This window comes from Rhinopithecus bieti, unplaced genomic scaffold (assembly GCF_001698545.2).
Source record: "Rhinopithecus bieti isolate Rb0 unplaced genomic scaffold, ASM169854v2 scaffold_28090, whole genome shotgun sequence".
NCBI lineage: Eukaryota > Metazoa > Chordata > Mammalia > Primates > Cercopithecidae > Rhinopithecus > Rhinopithecus bieti.
In genome coordinates, this window is record NW_016812870.1 from 764,375 (window position 1) to 777,743 (window position 13,369).

At 35.2% G+C, this 13,369-nt stretch overlaps 1 long non-coding RNA gene across 1 annotated transcript in view; it reads left to right on the forward strand.

Moving 5' to 3' along the window:
* Positions 1 to 13,369, forward strand: part of LOC108512007 (uncharacterized) — a 227,282-nt gene that overhangs the window by 206 nt on the left and 213,707 nt on the right. The gene's annotated exons all lie outside the window — the stretch shown is intronic.

Genomic DNA, 13,369 nt, shown 5'->3' on the forward strand with positions numbered 1-13,369 from the left:
ACCGCCATGGGCCTTGTGGTGGTGGGGTCAGAACGAGGGAAAAAGATGGGCCGCATACTTGAGAGGGCTCAGGTGGAGACGGGGTAGGTGCTGGGGGTTCTGGGGCAGGTATCCGAGTCCCTGGAACTCTCGACAGAGGACAGATTCCAGACTCCTCCGAGCGACCTAGGAAGGACTGGGGAGGTCATTAAGGAAGGGAACTGGGAACGCTGCAGGTTGGTGACCGTGGCCCTGAGGTCTGTAAAGCACCCCACAGAGGTGTCCAGTGAGGAGGGCCCAGCGCCATGTGGCATCTTCGCAACTCCACCGTGGAGGTTTGAATGAGCGGGGCGCTGCATTCCAACGAAACTTGATTTTAGGGGGTAAATGGGCCTAGCAAATGGGTAAGTGACAAAAGCCTCGATCACTGAAATTTTAATTCTCTGGCTGTATTTTCCTAAATGTCTCCGCTGACGAGAGTTCAATTGTGAAACCAAACCTCATCAGAAACATTCTGTATCTTTTGCCAGGAGCCTTAAGACGTATCTAGTCAAAAAATGTCACCGTTACATGAAAAAATTATTTAAATAGACAGTATAAGTGATCTAAGATATAGGTCTCAGAAAAGTTCAGTTCATAAGTCCTGAATTTCATTATTGATTCAAACTTCTGGACAGATTATCTGAGGATTTCTTTGATTTTCTCTTGTACAGCTCTGTAATTACAGCCTTGACTCCCAGAAATTTGTCTCCTAGCCTCCTCCATATTGTGAGCTTTAGGGAGATCTGTATTTTATAAATGTTTGGATCTCCCACAGTTCCTGACTCAGAATAATAATAAATAATGAATGTTTATAATCTGGTTATATGATCATATTATACATCATAAAATACCTTTTTCCCCCCTAGGAATGAAAGGTTAGGTTTCAGTGGCAGTGAAGGTAATAGGCAACTTCCCATATAAAGTAATAGAAATTAATTTATAAAGTGTAAATTTTATAAAACCAGATTGTTGAGTTATCTCAATTTTAAAGTAAACATTTAGCCTTGCTCAATTCCCAGATCTGACCCTTGCTGCAACTTTGGACTTTAGGATCCTAAGAGACTATGGTATTTAAGTAGTTAATGGAGACCTTTGTGGCATACAGTTACTTTGGGTCTTCATGGCCCCAGCTGATAACCAAGTTTTGGTTGAACTACACATATATGGGAAAAATACATAGAGCTTAAAGATTTGGCCTCAATAATCATATTCCATAAGGTAAAACTAAACTACGTGTTTTATAAATGATCGTGAGAATACAGAGGAAAATAAAAAGTGTTTCTGACACCCATGAGAAAGTTTTCATTTCTGAATTCTTCTTCAAGACAAGCAATGCCTATAGAAGTTTCTGTCATGTATCCTCTCAAACCTGTGTTCTTTGGAACATTAAATTAATATTTTATATTTAATTTCAATTTTTGTTTATATGCAGCTTAGGTTTGTTGCTAATGTTTATTTAACTTTGTATTTGGCTCAGACTGTGTGTATATATAGTTCTTTAAAGATAGTCCGAAAGTTGTTTAATATTTTAGGTGGTAACAATGGCAATCTATCAACACTAACTACAATTTAATAAATGGTGACAGGAAACATATTTCAATTGTGACTTTTTATAGCCTTCCAAGTACCAGCATTGTTAGTTATGTATAGTAAATTGTTTTGATCCATGTAGGATATTTGAAATGGCCATTACACACACACACACACACACACACACACACACACACACATATGTACATATAATGCTATAAGACTATCTTTTAAAATTTTGTTTTGGTTTAATCTCAAGACAAAGGGCAGAATAATCAAGGACTGACATTTGCTAAATAAAGCATCTAGCTCTTTTTAGTTTATAAGGACGATTAGGGAGGCAGGAATCCAAACTTATTTGATGAAAAGTCTTGAGTTTGAGCTGATGGGGACTGCAATGGGCCTAAGTAGGTTGCTTTTTAAGGGCATTTTTATCTTTATAAAAGTTATATGTGAAAATAATTTTAAACTCAAATTAAGCTGTTTTGAATGACAACAGTCTCTTCCTGCATTGACACCCTCCCTCCTTTCCTACTCTTTGTAAGTTACTAGTTCCAACTTTTAAAATATTTTAATGTTTCCTGTCATTTTGTTAAATAATGGATAACTTGTAAAATTAAGTTTCCTCTCTTTCACAGGATCACCACTGACCCTAGCACATACATGCACTTTTCCAGTGTAGTTGTATGTTGGTTTTGTTCAGATCAATTATTAGGGTTTACATTAAATAACCAAGTCATTGCTATTTATAGCTGACCCATATAGAAAACTCTCATTTTTCTTTTGGATATGATCTTTGGTTTTCCTGGAGTTAATAATTGTTTTGACTTTCATATACTTATTTTTTGTATTTATCACCAATGCAAACATAAAATCTTCTCCAGATATGTAAATATTCTCTCATATGTTGAAAATCATGAGAAATTCTATTGCTTTCATCTTATTGAAGATTTCTCACTTGGAGTATTTTGCAGTGCTTAAATATGTGTTCAGTGTTATTTAAGCATATTGTATATCACCATCCATTTTATCCATTACTCTGGGCCCTTAGCCCTTTTCAATTTGGAAACTCATATCTATCAGTTATGAAAATTTTCTTGAATGATTTAGTCTGTATTTGGTGATATCTCTGAAACTCCTACTATCATAATCTAATATGGGTTGTTTCTTTAATTATGTTTTCTATTATAGTTTCAATTTCTGTATTTTGTGTTTTTTTTTTCTTTTTGAGATGGANTCTGGGCCCTTAGCCCTTTTCAATTTGGAAACTCATATCTATCAGTTATGAAAATTTTCTTGAATGATTTAGTCTGTATTTGGTGATATCTCTGAAACTCCTACTATCATAATCTAATATGGGTTGTTTCTTTAATTATGTTTTCTATTATAGTTTCAATTTCTGTATTTTTGTGTTTTTTTTTTCTTCTAAGAGATTCTTTATGTAGATTTTGGATTTCTGCTATTGCATTTTTAATCTCCAAGAGCCTTTTTTTTTTTTTTTTTTTTTTTTTTTTCTGAACGCTCTTTTACTCTGTCGCCTAGGCTGGAGTGCTTTGGTGCAATCTTGGATCACTGCAACGTCCGCCTCGCAGGTTCAAGCGATTCTTGTGTCTCAGTCTCCAGAGTAGCTGGGATTACAGGCCTGCGCCACCATGCCCAGCTAATTTTTGTATTTGTAGTAGTAACAGGGTTTCACCATGTTGGCCAGGCTGGTCTCAAATTTCTGACCTCAGGTGATCCACCTGCCTTGGCCTCCCAAAGTGGTAGGATTATAGGCACGAGCCACTGTGCCCGGCTTGAATGTTCTTTTCTTATAGTAACATAGTCCTTATTTTTGGGGTGCAGAATACATTTAATATTATTGATAACATAAAGTTTATCATTAACTTCAGTCCAAACAATTATAGAATTTCATAATATGAGCTTTATCTGAAAATAATTGACTAATATAGTCAAAGAACCTAGCTAATCTTTATTCTGAAATATTTCTAATAGCGCTTGAATTGTATAATACTATTCTCAATGTTTAGATGTGAATAGGAACACACGGGACTTTTCAGTCAAATTTTGCCTCAATTTCAAATTGAACTGATAAGTACCTAACCTTAATTTGCTGAACATAGATTTCTGAACATGTATTAGCAATTTCTAATCAAGTTAGTGGATTAGCATCCTCCTGTGTTGCTTTGTCTACATTTTCTTGTGTAGCAGTACTTCTTTTGCTGATTTTTGTGAATTCTTCAAAATTTCGTTCCATGGGATACAAGTGTGGTATATTTCCCTCCCTTCTCCAGACTTCAGGAAATAACTAAAATGCAAGGTAGGCTTCCTCATCACAAAGTTAGATTAGTACATTTATTGAACAGAACTGAACCTACGACATAACGCATGCCCATTATGACATGTGAGACATGGCATGTAGACGATGCATAGACAGCCGACCCATGGAACCACTGACTTTACGTATAGCTATAATTCATTTAGGATGCCTAATATCAGAATATGCACAGAAGTACTGAATATATCAACCCATTTTCTGTGTGGCTTCTGTGAAAGCTTGTACAACTCCTTTGGCAAGGAGTTCTCTTTTGAGCAGTGTCAGAAAAGTCTGGTAGGCATCACTGGTACAAACACTGGGACCTCTCAGATGCAAAAGTTTCTGGTTGAAAGCGCTCAAATGGGGCTTCCATTGGAGTAGATTATTCACTGCCCCTATCCAGTCTTCTTGTCCTCTTCTCCCACATGCAGCTCTTTCTGTAACTCATTATATCTCTCACCCTATTTCTTTGCCCTTTTTCTTTTATTTCCTGTCTTCCATGAAATATTATAAACTCCAAGTTCTTCACTTTATATTTGTCCTTATCTCTGAAATTTATAAATAATGCAATATATTTTACCTAATAATGAACTAGGTGCTTTGCAGTGTGTTATCTAATTTAATCCTTGCAACAACTTTGCAAGTTAAATTATCCTCTTTTTAAGCCACCATCTGTGTGTGTTTGAATGACTGCATGTTTAAGACAGAGTGATTTTCATAGACTAGCGTTCATTAATAATTTGCAATGACACTTTCTAATTGGATTGAAAAAGTGTACCATCTACTAGAATATCATATGCATTTAGTGCCTAATTATTTAGATTCTATTTTAATTTGTGTTTCTCAGTATAATGGGAATTTCATTCTTATGCAGTTTTGAGAAGTTTATGTTAAATTGAATGTCCCAGAATGAAATAAAATCACAAAGATGACAGAATACAGTGATTTATCATTCTTTTTCTGTATATACCTCTATGAAGTAAGAAGACATTGCATCTTCTGTTTTTAGGTAGCACTACTTATATCTTTTTTAGTAAGGAGTTGTCACCGTGAAAATCAAAAGCAGACACATCATTTAAAATCTCACAATTAAGTATATGCTTCTCAGCAGCACAGTGGCATCTTTGATAGTGTGGGTAATGTATGTTTTCTTCTCCGCTTTTGGAAGCTGCGGTAATGGAAGCCAAACTCAAACATCAAAGAAAAGAGATTTTCCTTTGTAGGAAAACATCATTACATTTTCACACCATTAGGGTGATAGAAGTATAGCACCTCCTCTGCATGAAGTAGATGCTTTTCATTGTTTTTCTTTTTTTTAAGTAAACATCGACTAAGAAGCATGTAATGTTGATCATTACTTGTATATTTATTAGTACCACAATGCCCCAATAATGCCTATTGACTACCACCTTATTAACATTTTTAGGAAAGGGTTGGGATATTAAAGAACTCACTAATTGAAATTCACTTTAATTAATTATTAGCAGTCACTTAGGCATATCAGCATCTAGTTTTCTGTCTTTTAAATGACATTCCTTTGAAAACTTGAATCTTTCCTCATGATAGCCTCATAAAAATCAGCCTTAGCAATTATTAAAGTGAGGACATGAGGCAATTTAATCTCCAACTGAAATCAGGACTAGATGCCAAGAACTGACAGGAATGCCCATTATTCCACTTTTCTCCATATTGTTAATGAACCATTTTACTTAACAAAGGGTATATATACTTTAGAAACTGAGCTTACTGAAGGAAAAGTTTTACTTGAATAAAGCTGACATTGCCAAGATGCTTATTATTTTCTTGTTCAAGGAGGGTGAATACAGGTGAACCAAATATACTTGAATGTAGGTATTATTTTCATTGTTCACATAACTTTACCTTAAACAATGTACAGTACCCAAGATGACACTGCTAAAATGATAGCAAGGTAATGGTAATGACAAAAGGATCTCAAATCCATAAGGAGAAAGCAAAAAGCTTCATTTATTGCAGTATTTCATACATCCAAAAAGATGGCCAGATGTAGAACATAAGCTATTCTACAGGGAACAGAAACAGCAAGAGAAAAAACGTGTTTTAGTTGTTAAACCATTTTCTGATTGGTTGAAATTTACCCATCTCTTTGTTAAAGCTGCTGAGAAGTTAGCAAGGCCAAAATGGTACCCTGAGCAATTGCCATTTATTTGATTTTCGCTTACCAGTATTCCTCAGATTAAATAATGGCATCCAAAAATCTTAGCAGCTACCACTTAGTTCATAGTTGCCTATTAATATTCTTCAGATAACATAATGTTAACTATAAAAACTTGGGGCATATTATAAAATAATGACATTAATTTAGTATCTTCCATTTAAGCTAAACAAGTTTTGCTTTACTGTGGCACTGGTTTTAAAAAATACAAAAAATTAGCCTTGATATTTATGTAAAGCAGGAAGCCATGTTCTTTTGAAAACATTCTCTTCCAGTGATGATATAAGATAATTTATTATTTTAGTGTCATTCTCCAGGTTATTTGATAGCTTGTGGTAGCAATGTTGGGGACAATGGCAGCAAAGCTTGAAAGACAGAAAATGGTAGCATTTAGTCCCACAATAGCTATACCTCTGTCTGATTTTCAGGTGTACTTCTATCTGATTTTATTATTTATGCTACTATTTTCTCTGTTTTTCCTGTTTATTATTCGTTTTAATGGTTGGTACAGATTGCTGCTTATTTCCTTTCCCTTCTCGTGTAGTCTTCAAATAATTAGTAATTCCAGTGATATTTGGCATAGAAAAATAAAAGTGGATTAATGAAGCATACTAGTGTCCAGAAACATATCCCAGCAAATATGAGAACTTAATATGATAGAGATTCAATTCAATAGGAAAATAATAGTTTATTTAACAAAGAATCTTGGCACAATTGTCTATTCATTTGGAAGAAAATAAGTTTAGAAGCATGCCTTACACCATATATGCAGACTTCAGATAGATTAAAATGTAAATTTAAACATTGAAAATCTTAGAAGTAAATATAGGTTACTTCATGTAAAAGTTAGGGATGGAGAGCTCTTATCAGATATAGGACTCAGAATCTATAAAAGAAAAGAGACATACATTCAGGTATTTATGAATTAATATCTATTGTATAAATAAATTTTCATCACAAAAGTAAATAGAAAATATAGATTTGGGAAAAAATTAAATGACAGAAAAGGACTAATCTTTAAAATAAACAGACCCCTTAAATAATAAGCAGAGCCCTGAATAATAAACAAAACAACTCTATTTAAAATGTACAAAAGATTTAACTCTTTAATTGATACAACAAATCCAAATGGCTAATCACATTTGTCAAGAATCTGAAGTTCACTACTTAGAAAATGTAACTTAAAGTAACAGTGAGATATCACTTTATACCCTTCAGATTGTGCCATTTAAAAAGAGCAATTACATGTACTCTGATGGGGTTGAGAAGACAGGGGGTTCTTATATATTGCTGGTGAAATGTGACTCAGAATGCAATCTGGAACTGTCTACTAAATATAGAGATACACATACCCTTTAATCAGCAAACTTATTACTGGGAATTGAGCCCATAGAAATAAAAGCATGAGTGCATAAGATTTATGTAAAAGAAGTTTATTGCTGGAATATTTGTGGTGGGAACAAACTGGAGACAAAGTGAATGCCTGTGAATAGAATAATGCACAAATAGATTGTTACGTCCTTACAATGGAATATTGCTTTTCATTAAAAAGTGTAGATTGAATCTTGGGCAGTTAACTTGGAAAGGTTTTCAAATGAGAAGAGCAGGAATACATTAATAAGTGGGCATAATAGTTTCAATTTTAGGGAATAAACACTGACGAAAAATGTACCAAATCTCTATGTAGGTGTTGAAATTCCTACATTCTGGCTATGTGATTCACTAGCTATATGACTTTGGGGAAGATTTTATTTTATTTTTTCTATGCCTCAGTTTTCTCTTCTATAAAATGGGGATGATGCCAGAACCTATCTCATTGGATTGTTGTATTGAAAGAGTTAATATACACAAAGCACTTTAAAACTATGCTGGTTATACAATGCTATCAACTTACCGGTTACACGAGCTTGGATAATGTGAATGGGGAATAAGGGAGAAGAGAAAATAAAGAAAAAATCACCATGGAAAGAAAGAAATTAGCCAGAGTCCTCTTTTCAAATGGTTTGTTTCTCTGGGTGCTCATGTTGGTTACCTAACTGTGTCTTTCACCAGCCTGCTCTATTCAACTGTCTGAAAGATCCTTTTGTTCTGAGCACCACTTTCAAATCCTTGTCCCCTAGTTTGCCAGAAATTGACGCATATGGGACAGGCCTGCATAAGGATTGGAGTTGATTTCTCAGAGCAAGGATTAATTGACACTTTAACTCAAATTCATTGGATACTTGCTTGATGTTTATGCCTACTTTGGTTACACAGTTTCTTTCTTTCTGTAAACATCATTAATCCTGCTCTTGTTCTTTTCTTTGGTCATTAGCAGGGGATTGGTGGGGAGGGGAAAGAGAATAGTAGATACTTCAGTCTGATGTTTCTATGTCTTTTTTCACAGAGCCTATGCTAAAGTCTGACCCATTATTTTTAGGACATAATTATCTTTGAACTTCTTGCATTTCTGTACTTTTTGTGAGCAGCAGCACTTACAGATGTCTTTCAAATTATTTTCAAGGATTTGTATAAGAAACAGCTTAAGAAGATAGTGTCTCCCTCTATAGCCAAGAGCACGTTTGTTTTCCATTCAGTAAAATAAAAATAATGTCTCCTTCTGGGGCAAAGGGCAACTTTGCTTTTAGCTCGTTATAAAAGATTGGAGGTTTACTAAGTTTAGTATCCCTCAGATGTGACATAGACTCACTGTATATGTAGCATGTATCTGAGCCCCTACACGTTGCCTCAAGAGACATGGAGACAGGAGAGCTGATATGAACATGAAACTCATGCTGCCTGCTGTATTATAAATAACAAAATTCATTGCCTCTGACCCAGGAGTCTCATGTCTTCTGCCAACATCTATAAAACTATGGCAAGCTAACTTGTCACCTTAGAAGTAGGGCAAATTCTCAGACCTTTCACTCTTTGATACCATTTACTTTAAGACGTTTTTGCACTTTTGAGGTGAGATATTATGGGTAAAGTGCTCATATAGCCAAGTTATAAGAAACAACCTTATAGACTGTAATGAGATGGAGAAAAATTTATTTTCCCAGTTTTCTCAGGAAGAGTGTGGTTTGTACTTTGAAAGAAAAACTTGAATTTTGAAAACATCTGAATTCCTGCTGTGTTGCAGGGGAGACTGATATCCCTTAGGGTGTGCTTAGTTTTCAGTAACTAAAATATTACCTGAATGCAAAATCCACATGTCCATACCTAACTGCACAGAAGAATTGGAAATGTGTTCTTTGCATAGGTGAGATGTGCCCATATGTTTCTATCATTATGTAAAAATAGGAGAATGTGTGTTGGGGAACAACTTGCAATCAAACTGGTAACTTCTGCTGTAAATTTGCCTCTGGTTTAGATTCATTAAGGAAAGCCTCTCAAAGTAAGTGGGCTCAGATGTAGCGTGGCTATTATAGTTGAAAGTCATTTTGAACTCAGGATGAGCATTAGGAAGAAAAGAAATGTATTATTTTATAGTATGGCTTACTTGACAAGATTGGGAGGTATGGCTAAATTTTGGCAAGAGATAACATTGAGTGAATGGCAAAGAGAAATCTTGTGGAAGGACTTGAAGGTCATTGTATGTTTATTACTGGATGCTGAAAACACTGGATCTAGTAAGTGACTTAGCAGTGAAATACTTTAAGTAAGCACTTCCCAATATTTTTTATATCATACAAAATAATAATATTAACATGGTATTCTAGGGTGAATAGAGGAGGCAGCATGTGGCCAGTGGCAACAGGCCAGAGCATTTCAGCCCACTGTGTCCCAGCTGTCCACCCTGAAAGCATCAATCTTGCCATGTAACATTGTCCTTTATCACCTTGCCTGGGAAGCTGTACACTCTAAAGCATGTGTAGAGATATATTCTTAGTCAAAGATATGAAGACAGAAGACAGAAGAAATAACAGATTGGACATAAAATGACTAGGGCCATTGCTTTCCTGAATGGAAACGCATACGCTCGGGTCAGGTTACCTTATAGAATTCACCCACTCCTGGCCCTGACCTGACAAGCTTAGAAACATCATTTGTCAGCCGACCAAGAACAAGTCTGCCTCAGGGGGCAGACTTGCACAGAACAAACTAAGAGATTGGTAAATAAAAACCAGAACGCCAATCTATTCATTTACATTGAGAACGGAAGGTGTTGAAAGGATCCAGAAATCGTGTTTGCTGATCAATACATTTTCTCTGTGGGAAATCTCACAAGGACAAATTATGATTAGAAGTTTGCTCAGTGAGCCTGGGATAAGACCAGGAGAATGAGTTGTATGATCTTTGGGCCTGAGTGAAGGGGTTGAGATGCTCTGTGTTTTGGGATCACTGGACCCCAAAGTATTGGAGACATACTTCAATGTCAGATGTTGAATCCTCTTTCAGAGGGGCCATCTTGATGGTCTTCATTTGTTTTTCTCTTTCTTTTTTGTAGAGATTAATATGAAACTCTACTTGGACACAGTTATTCTTAGTTGCAAATGTAGTGCAGATCTACTCTCTTGAAGGCTTGTACTCTGGTCACATTGATTGTCTATGAGTCATTTCTATAAATGGATGATCTCATTCCTTGCATTTTGAATTTTCTGTGATTTGATGGCCGTGGGAAGGAAGTGGGGGAGGATACATTATTAGCAGTAGAAACTATCTTTGAGACCTAGAAAAATAATTGTTAATATATTCCCGGATGCGAAAGAAATTACATTCAATATATAAAGACAAAACTTACAAATAAAATGAGCATTTTTTTTTTTTTTTTTTTTTTAAGAAAACAGATTGTAGGCCGGATACAGTGGCTCATGCCTATAATCCCAACACTTTGGGAGCCTGAGGTAGGCAGATTGCTTGACTCCAGGAGTTCGAGACCAGTCTGGGCAACATGACAAAACCCTGTTTTACAAAAAATACAAAATTAATCAGGCATGGTGGTGCATGCCTGTATTCCCAGCTACCTGGGAGGCTGAGGCAGGAGGATCATTTGAGCCCAGAATGCAGAGGTTGCAGTGAGCTGAGATCACACCCTTGCACTCCAGCCTGGGGACAGAGTGAGACCTTGACTCAAAAACAAAAAACAAAAAACCCCATACATTTTATAATAGCAATTATGAAAGCTGTGGCATTTATTTAGGAGAGGGCAAAATGCAAGCATTATATTTTAATCTGAAATCCCTGACATAGGTAAAATTGGGGAGGAAAATCTTCAGTTAAAAAAATAGTAAAAAATGAATACCCTTACATCTATGCACTAGATGTTTCTTGTTTTGCAGAGTGATGTGGCTGCTTACTATTCACTAGCAGTATTCTTAATACAGTGAAAAATTTGGCTTTAAAGAGGTAAAACATCTGAGGTAGAGAGACCAGGGAAGATGTCTGATGGCTAGAATAGGCAACATGGGCTGTTCTTAAAATAGTAATAAGCAATTAATTGAGGAAAGAACGATGCACACTTTGTGAGACCTTAAAGTTATGAGACAGAGTGTGTACTTAACTGCTTACATAAGAATCTTTACTTGATTTTCAGGTAACAAATTTAGCGAGTATTTATAGAGTGCTTACATTGGTCAGATGCTTTTCATATTTTAATCACATTCCACCCATATGCTCTCTTTTTGAAGCTGGCTTATTATACACATAAGGAAACTTATGTTTATAGATGTCAAATAAATTCTTCCAGTGTCCAGCAATTATTTTCTGGGTCAGGCATGGTTCTGTGTGCTAGAGATACATCAATGAATAAGACAGACAAGGTCCTGATTTTGGGGAGCTTGGATTCTAGTAGACTCTACGGACAGAGCAGTGTCTCAAACACAGGACTGTCAGAAACAATAACCCATGAGTTAAAACAATAAACCACTTTGACTCCGTAGAATAATAAGCTACTTTTAAAAGACAAGTTTGAATATTTTAATTCCATCAGTTTTTTCCAGTGAAATGAAAGAATCTACATTTTCCTTTAGGAGGCAGTCAAAATGAATTGACATGAAGGAGATCTGACAGATAGCACAAGGCTCTCCAAGGTTTATGGAAATCAGTTCCACAAGCAGCAAAAAGTGATCCATTGCTCTGCCAGGTCTTTTGGTTTCTTTTATTATGAAGTTCACTGGAGGTAGTCTTTCTTTCATGTGTAATTCATGTTGAGTATAATCCTTATAACATTTTTTCTTTATCTCTAATGACTCTTTTTGAAAAGGGATGCACTGCAAAAAGCAGTTAGAAACTACTCATAAGTAAGGATCTGCATGCATAAATAATTCGTTTCAGTTGTATTTAGCTTAAATCCCCAAATGCATCTCTCAAGTATATTAGTTCTTTCGTAATATTTTCAAGAAGTATACCACCTTAACAGAAAAATTTACCTTGACTAGAGATGTGTCTTTTCATCTGAGAGTAAATGATCTTGAACTAAACTTTATATTGAAATATAGGTATAATGGATTTATTTCTATTAAGGATTATATCTTCATGTCCCCGAAGTTCTAGATAAAGGATGCTTTTTTATTTGAAGTGGATTTTTGGTTACAATTTACTATAAAATGGAAGCAATCACGTCCATGATTATATTATTTGTGAATGTTTTTATACTTCTAGATACTAAGGCATAATGGCATTTTAAAAAATATTGAACTTCAGTGTCATCTTTGTGCTGTTTAGTATATAAACAAGTTTTTGTTTACTATATTTACCTAGAACCCAGCAATTTAGATTTTCTATACAGCACCATAGAAGCTGTTTGAAAAGTGGAAATTTCAGTTGAAACTGTATTTAGACGTTACTTTTCACATGAATATTAAGTACTGATACGTAAGACGAATTATATGTATTCATCTTTTGCTGCAAAAGAATTTGACTTCCTCCAAAGAAACCCAGAATTTCCTAATGGATCTGTCTCCATAAGATAAATTTATATATGTAGTTCTGAGGTCCTCAACTCTCTGGACCATTCTCCAAGTGTGTGTATCATGTCGCTCCAAATTAATCTCATCTTTATTTCTTTATTTCTTGATGTCTAAGATCAATAACGATTCAAAGACATCAAAACATGGTCTATACGAAGTCAATATGAAGCAAAAAGGGATTGTTTTAGTCTTCTCATTTAAATTTTATTTGAGGTTTTTGGTATATCTGTGAATGTGCATTTTTGCGGGGAGAGGATTAGTAACTTTCTTCATGTTCTCAAAAGAATTCGTAACTTCAATAGGTCAGACGTCAAAATCCAGGCAAATCAATCTCTAATGGCTTTTTCTTATGCTTTCCTCAACAGTGTGTACACTTGTGTTAAAATGTTTATTGCGGCACTATTCACAATAGCAAAG